The sequence below is a fragment of the Pteronotus mesoamericanus genome, unplaced genomic scaffold, assembly GCF_021234165.1.
Source record: "Pteronotus mesoamericanus isolate MK-2021 breed Mesoamerican mustached bat unplaced genomic scaffold, CSHL_Meso_final contig_66, whole genome shotgun sequence".
Lineage (NCBI taxonomy): Eukaryota > Metazoa > Chordata > Mammalia > Chiroptera > Mormoopidae > Pteronotus > Pteronotus mesoamericanus.
The window spans coordinates 267,999-276,351 of NW_026555230.1; the positions used below are offsets into that span (position 1 = coordinate 267,999).

Sequence of the window (8,353 nt, forward strand, 5' to 3'; positions counted from 1 at the left end):
GTCATGTAAATCTCCGCAGGCAGAGTTCCCCTTTTTCACTCAATAGTGCCTTTCTGCACTTCCTTATGCAATACTGTCTATAATGTGAGTAGGCTGAGAATGTTCTCCTCCCTTTGGACGCATGCGTAAATGTTTAACCTGCGAATCTCTGCTACCCTCCATATGACTGAACTTGCCTGAACACCTGCACAGATGCATTTAGACTCACTGAAAGCCAGGTCTTTCCTGTGGGGCAGGGACCAGACAAGAGACAGAGAGAGGGTGGCTAATTGTTATTTTTTTTCTTTTTAAATTTCACCTAATATGTCCACCAAGGAATCATTTCTTACCTCCTAGGAGAACTCCAGGGAGGGTTTAAAATATTTTTTTAAAGAAATTTGGCTTCAGTCCTCATCTATCATTTATATTGAGGCATTAGTTTCTGACCAGCTAAATAAGTTCTTTAATCCGTGCATGTGTTCCGTTCCCAGCTTCAAATTAGAATCCCATTACAGTCCTACTGCAAGTACCATGGTGGCTTCATAAGTCCTCCGTGTATCTTCAGGTTCTATCGCAAGGCCCAGTAGGTTATAGGCACAATCAGACTCTACTCACAGCCCATCTGGAAAACAGAGAGTGTGTTGGAGGACTCCCAAGGAGAGATGACTAGGTGTCTAAACATCAGGGTCTAAAGTAACACTTTCCACTTAAAGGGCTGTGGCTATCAGACTGGATCGAGGGTGAGCTATGGGAGAGCAAGGGACTCCTGCAGGGAGTAGGAAGCCTCTGTGTCAGGACGAGGGCAGGAGATTCTGTGCAGCCTTCAGAGGAGACAGCAGTGATGAGCAGGTCAGCATACCAGGTTCCAGTGTTGGTCAGGAGGGCACACAGGGGAAGACCAGAGGAAGGTGCAGGCATGCGGGAAAGTGCCGGGACTGGGCAGAAATGCCGGCACCAGGCAGACTCAGCTCTCAACAAACCTCAGACAATCCTCGAACTCTGTTTGATTCTCATTGCCAACTTCCTTCCTTACGCATGCTTTTACTACCTGGGCCTCAGGGTCCGGCCACTTGTTCTCTTGAGAGACGTCATGCATAGTACTGAGAAGAGAAATGAACTGAGAGGTAGAAGGTGGGCCATGGGCTGGGGAGGATGGGAGTACCATGGACTTAGGGGACACCTCATCACTTTCCTTCTATGACTGTGCCTCCAACACTGTCATTCCGTAGGTGGGTATGTCCTGCTTACGCTAGCGTCGCTGCTATGTACACAGGACCTTCCAGAGGACAGAGGCTGAGCGAATGTCTGAGGAATGAATGAACCACTGAGCAGGGGTCATCTTTATTCAGATGAAATGTCTCTACTTTTTCTTTCTTTCTTTCTTTCTTTCTTTCTTTCTTTCTTTCTTTCTTTCTTTCTTTCTTTCTTTCTTTCTTTCTTTCACTAATGAATTAACTAACTAACTAATTTTATTGTTGACACTATTGCAGATGTCTCACATCCCCCCTGCCCAGAATGAACCAAGCATATCCAAGGATACTTAAATAATTTGTTTCAGAATAACAGACGAGAAGGGATAAGAAGCGAGAACTAGCAGCCCTTTGCTTTTATTTCTCTCCTTCTTGACCCCATTGATTGAATTGCTGAGTTCTTTCCTATTTCCACGGAAATGCTGTTCTAATGCCATGTTATCTAGTTCAGGATCACCAACCAGGACAAGTACAAATACATGTGTGACCAATGCCATTCACAAACTTGAGTGGTGAAGCTTATTAAACCTTCTATTAAAAGGAACGGCATATGAAAAGTTCCCAAAGGATAAAAAGATCAAATTCTAAGCCATTACAGAGAACAGAAATCAAATGATGCTGCAGCCCTTATTCCCCCACCTCGCCCTGAGCCTCACTACCTAGAACTGCTCACTCCTCAAACGCAGAGTGGAGAATGAGCCTCGCTTCACACCGAGCAAGCGAAGCTACTGAACATGGGCCTGAGACGTGCCTGGATGCAACTCTGGCTCTGGCCCCCTCTGCCTTATCACTCTCAGACTCTTCAGGCAGAGATGGGAAGGAACTGGGATCCCTGGCATTAACCCTGACCAAAGACTTGAGGGCTTTCAACTTGCTGGTTTCAGCATGGGCCCCGGGACCCCACAGAAACTTGTAGCGTGCAAGATCCCTATTGGGTACCTGCCGGTACACCAGGTACTGTTCCTGCACCCAGACTCTGGGGATGAGCTCCCTGGGCTCCCCATAGATCCAGTGCTCCTTCCCGTCATGCTCCCCCGTGACATCCAGCGCCTCCCAGAATTCCTCCTCAGTGGCACAATCGCCCTCCATGGCGATCACCCACGGAAGTGTGACCAGGAGGCCAGTGTTGGGAAATCTGTGCCCATCGCTCACCATCCCATCACAGGTGAGGCCCAGGGTGGTGACCAGGACATAGGAGTGGTCATTGGGTCCACTTCCTTCACATCAATGCCAACTACAAGCTGCATGCACTGTGAGGCTTGGCTCAAGATCTCAGGGAAGTGGTCCTGGTGCTCTCTGACAATGCGACTCAGCATTTCTGCCTTTGTGGTGGGCTCCTTTGCACAACACTTCAGGAGCAGGAACTCCACCATTTCTGTCATCTTCAACTGCTGGACCTTTTTGACCATGGAATTGGCATCTTCCGGGACCTCCCACCGGCTGGGCACCTCCTCTTCTTGGCTGCTGGAGCCCTCATCTTCAGATTGGCTCCATGGAGGGGCTGCCATGGCACAGCAGGGGAGGGCAGGCACCCTGAGGGCTCTGGAGAGGACTTGGTGTCTTAGCAGCAGCCACCTCCTCCAGGCTGTCTGGAAACAGGACTGAGGGGGAGGAAGCTAAGGAGGAGGGAGACACGGCCTCCTTCTCCCCATCCCCAAACAGCTGCGCCTCCACCAGGCCCTGGGCCTCTCTTGGGTCCTGGTGGTCTTCCTCAAGCTTGCAGAGCTCACGCATCTGATAGCGAGGCATGGTGGCTCTTGGTGGGACAGCTATTGGAGTGTGGGCAGGAGGTGGACGATGGGGACCCACAGGCCTGCGGGAGAGGGGGAGTGAGGGAAGCGTCACCTGAGAAACGCACCCTAGGCGGCCCTGACAAAAGCAACTTACAGGTCCCCTCTTTACCGGTGCTCTTGGGTCTCACAGGGGTCACTCCTGATCAGCCTGTCCACCAAGAACCTGAAGTAGGAAGTGTGATGACTGCTCAGAGTACAGAAGGCAGAGCCCACGGTTCTGGGGCTGACGGTGAGGTATGGAGGTGTCAGGTGCAGCGGGGTCCCCTCTGATCTGGGGTGGGGGGGACCCCAGCGTACATTTTCAGGGTGGGCACCTCGCCTTTACTCCCGGCACTGCCTGGCCTTCCACTGCTCTGTGACCCGAGAATATGTAGCTCAGACCAAAGCCTTAGCCTCCTGGAACCTGGAGCCCCTGTAAGAGGAATCGAAGGGGCACCTCAGCATGCTGATGGCAAGCACAGACCCGGGACCACAGTGCCGACAGGAGTGGTGGTGAACTCTGTGCGGTCCCCTCTGTTCTGGGTGGGTGGTCCCTTCGTTGTGCACTCAGGATCCTCACCTTTCCCCTGCCAGCGCCTGGCCCCTCACCCGCCTCCCGCGGGCCTGAGGCTCAACTCTCAGAATAAGACCACACATCCTTGACCCCGAAGAGAAGAAAATGAGGGGGCTCCACTTCTGGTCACACTTGCCCAGGGCCTCCCATGGGATCAAGAAGAGGTGACCGAAGTTTTGGGTCCATCTGCCTTGGGCTAAGGTTCCAATCGTTTCCTCACCATGACACCCTGCAGGGCCCCGGACAACTCACTCTGCTGAGTGAGCCCACTCTACTTAGGCTTAGGATGCACCTCCGATAGATACCAGAAGAGGAAGAGAGCTGAGCCAAACCATGCACCATTCTGAGTTTCCCCATGGCTGACAGAAGGGGCAGGGTAGGTCTTGGTTCTCATGTGCTCTGGTTCCCCTCATTCTTCACCTTAATTCTTGGCAAGCCCTGGAATCCCGCCCCAGTTGACCTGAGTCCAGACCTTCAGAACACAGCCCCCCGGCCCCGAGAGCGCTGATCTGGAAATGAGAAGGGGCTCCGGCTGGGGTTTTCAAGGCTAACACTCAGAGCAAGGCAGATACCATCTGTGGAGCCCACTTTTGTTCTGAAAAGTGGGACACCCCCACTCCTCCCTCTGGGCCCTCACCTTGATTCTTGGCAGGATGTGGGACTCCTCTCTCTGTTGACCAAGTATATATCCCGGGGACATGGTCCTCTCAGACTAAGGACCTCACCTTCCTGAGAGCTCTGAGGCAAATGGGAACAGGAGCCCCACCTGCTCCAAGTCTGCCCAGGTTCCCCCACGACTGGCAGCAGGGCCTGCGCCCATCTGTTCTGAGTAGAGTCCCCTTAGTCTGTCCACGAGATGCTTGCCTTTCTTCCTGGCTAGGCATGGACAGAACTCCTGTTGACCTGAATTCACCCTGACTAGCTGTCCTCAGTGAGAAACCCTCACAAGAAGCAAGCATGTGGAAAGGGAGAGCATGTCCCACCCAGGCACCCTGCCTGGGGACTCCCGATGGCGAGGACAGGGGACCGATTGCTGCTGTGGGGTCTCTTCTTCTTCTTCTTCTTCTTTTTTTAAAGTAAGCATATTTTATTTAAATAAATCCACCAGTAGGAGAATTCATTGCCTTTACTTAGAAGAAGGCTCTGTAAACTTATCTAAGTTATCTGTGGAGCTCACCAAAATGTCTTGATTGGAAACATCAATATTTCCTCGTCACAGTTGCCAAAAGAACTTTAAAGTCTCAAAATTCTATGTCTCCTTTGGCCTGCTTCTCTCTTGACCCTACCCAGGCTTTATTAATGGCTCACTTCATATCATCATCTCCCTCTTCATAAATTTTCATTAGTGTTACATTTATCTGTGCGGCTCACCAAGGAAGGCTTCAGACCCTTTACAATCCTGGTAAAAACTCGGCCCCTCTTTTCATGAACTGAGGTCATCCCTTCTGGCGAAAGCTCTCAACTTCCTGAGAGCCCCGAGACAAGAGTGAGGTGGAACCACCTCCACAGACCCATGCCAGGGGTTTCCCAGGACTGACAGCAGCACAGAGTGGGTTTCAGGCTCCCCCTTTGTTTGAAGGGTGGTATCCTCAGTTCTCCCCCAAGGAAACCATGTTTACTGGTGGAGGGCCTAGGACCTTTCCTTTCTGCTGAACTGAGAATGCCTACTGCAAGCCAAGGCCACCCTCTTGCAGACACACCTTCACAAGGAGGAAGTGGGGGAGGAGTCTCTTCCTGATAACCTCCAGGCCTCCCAGGGCTGACTGCTGGGGTTTTCCGGTATATGAGAGTGGGGAACGTTTCTGTCTAGGGTGGCACCCTCTCAGCCCTCCCTGCGGGTTCTCACCTTAGAGTCCGTAGGGCCTTGGACCCCTCCCTCCCATCACCTAAGCTACGCCCCTCAGACCAATGCCCTCATCTCCCTGAGATCTCCAAGGTGGACTTCAGGACACATCACATCCACTATCATGCCCTGAGCAACCCAGCTGTGTCAGCAAGGCCTGAGCCAGCCGGTCCCTGTTTCTGCTGGGGTGGGAGGTGACCTCATCTTGCCTCAAAACCCACAATTTGATTACTGGCAGGGCCCGGGACCTCTCCCCTTGTTGCCCTGCATCCAGGCCCGTCAAGGCAATGCCCTCACCTTCCTTTGCCACTCCTCAGGCAGAAGTCTGGAAGCAACGCACACCGACAGCCCTGCCGTGCGGCTTTCCCTGTGCTGATGGCAGGAAGCGGGAACAGTGGAGACCCTTCAAGGTTTGCTAGGGGGCTTCCTAAGTCCTACCTCGGGGCCTCACCTTATGTCCTGGCAGAGCCTGGGCCCCATTCCTCTGCCTACCGGGAGCCTGACCCTTCAGACCTCAGGTGCAAGAGTCCCCTAGTCTTCCCTCAGGGTCCTCACCTTGACTCCTGGCTAGACCTGGGCTTTCCCCTCTACCAACCTGAGGGCCTGCTCCTTCCACCAAGTCCTCATTCTTTCACAAACATGTGCCCAAGTCAGGAGCAAAGCATGTGGTCATCGGGCCTAGGGCCTCCCAGGGTTCACAGCAGGGGTTATGTGGGCTCCTCTCTGCTGTGGGGTCCAGGGTCCCTCAATCCTCCCTTTGTATCCTCACCCTGACAATGGCAGCACCTGGGCCCTCCCTTCTGCTGAGCGCGTCATTCCTCCCCCTGAGTTCCCGAGGCTGACATCAGGTATGGGCTTCGGTAGTGTCTCCTCTGGGTGCTCTTTCACCGTTGGGCCTCCCAAGACTTTCAGCAGGGAAGGCTTCGGGTGGGCTCCCTTCTGTTTAGGGGTCCTCGATCCCCTCCGTCTTCCCTCAGGGTCCTCGCCGTGACTCTGGCAGGTCCTGGGCCTTCCCCCCTGCTCCCCTGAGGCTCTGCTCCTTACACCAAACCCCAGGGCCTCTCAGAAACGGATGCAGAAGTCAGGAAGTGCCACGTGACTCCTGGGCAGTACCTTGCCATCCCCTCTGTGGTCCCGAGGCCCTGCAATTTTCATCAAGTCCCGAGTCCCACTCAGACCTGGGTACATACGGAAGTCAGGAAATGCTGCACTTGGTCATTTGCCATGGAGCGCTCCCATGGCTGACAGCAGAGGTGGGCTTTTATGGGCCCCCCCCTAGGTTGTGGGGTCCAGGGTCCCCTTAGCCGACCTGTGGCTTTGCTCCTTACGCCGAACCCTGCAGTCTCTCACACCTGGATACAGAAGTCAGGAAACCGCTGCCCGTGGATGCCCCACCTGCTCGGCCTCCCAGGACTGATTATTCTGGTGTCCAGGGTCACCTATTGCTCCCTCAATGTCTTTGACTTGACATCAGCAGGACCCCGAGCTCCTGTCCTCTGCTGCCTGAAGCCCAGCTCCTTATACCAAACCCCCAGGGTCTCTCAGAACCAAGCACAGGAAGCAGAAAACACCATGTGTGGTCATTCCCCCATCCAACCCCTCCCACCTTGCTCCCTGAGACCTGCCAGATTGACACCATTCGGGGGGCCAGGGGCCCTCGATCTCCCTCAGGGTCCTCTGTTGACTCCGGTCATGTCCTAGACACACCCTCTGCCGACCTCAGAGGCTGTGCCCTTACACGGAGCCCCCAGAGTGTCAGAACCAGGAGAGGCAGAAGTTATGAATCACCGTTTCTGGTCATCCTGTCCTCTGGGCCTCCCAGGACTGACTGTTGTAGGCTCCAGAGTCCCTTTCTCTTCCCTCCCGGTTCTCACCTTGGGCCCTGGCAGGTTCTGGGAATCTCCCTCTCTGTTAACCGGGAGGCCGGGCCACTCAGACCGAGGCCCTCAATGCCTCGGGACCCCCAGGTCAAGTCTGTGGACATCACATCAGGACACCGCGCCCAGGGATTCCTGGGCTGCCGGCAGAGGCTGAGATGGATTCCGTGGGGTCCCTCAGTCCTCTCTCTGGCTCTCACCTTGATTCCAGGCAGAGCCGGGGCCCCGCCCCCTGCAGACCTGAAGTTGCTCCCCCTCAGACCTTGCCCTGGACTCCCGAGTTCCCTGAGGAGGTGAGGGCGTATAGCTTGTGGGACATAGTACTCATCCAGACAACCCAACCCCGGGACTCTCAGTGCTGACAGCAGGGGCAAACCTGGGTTCTGCGGGGGCAGGGGGTTCAGTCCTCCCTCAGGGTCACACCTTGAATCTCTGCCATACTGGACTCCTTCCCTCTATGGACCAGAAGCAGGCCTCCCAGACGGGGCCCTCACCTCTATCAGACGTCCCGGGCAGAAGTCACTGGACGTCACATCCGGAAAGCATATCTGGCGTCCCCAGTGCTGAGAGCAGGAGTGTAGCTAGGATTCCTGGAGGCGAAAGTACTTTCTTTGGTCCTTGCTTTGATCCTGCAGGAACTGTACCCCAATCTCTGCTCACCTGAGTCTGAGCAAGGCTGTGACTTCCCCACTTCCCTGAGGAAGTGCTCAGCCTTCCCATGTGATGATGTGAGGGGAGGTAAGATTTTTCTCCTCTTGGATACCAGGTCTGCTGGGCTGTAAGGACATGACCCGCCTACGTGAAATGATTTTCTGTGAGGCTGGCTGGGCTATGATGTAGTCCCTGACCAGGTAGGGGAGGATAAAGCCACTGCCACGATTCAGAGAAACAAACCGTGAGTGAAGGGTCACGGCCATGTGTGCTTCCCATCAGTTGGAACCTCCTCGGTCCTGGTGGTTTCCAATCCCTGCAGAGTAGAAGACTGTTCTGGTATATTAGCCAACATTGCTGTCTTGTCCCTAATGACCTTTTCTCATTATCCCTCTTGCCCTTGTGCA

At 54.2% G+C, this 8,353-nt stretch overlaps 1 pseudogene; it reads right to left on the reverse strand.

The window, feature by feature from the left end:
- Positions 1-1,888: 1,888 nt before the first annotated feature.
- On the reverse strand, positions 1,889-2,978 carry LOC129077414 (melanoma-associated antigen 8-like; annotated as a pseudogene).
- Positions 2,979-8,353: the final 5,375 nt, after the last annotated feature.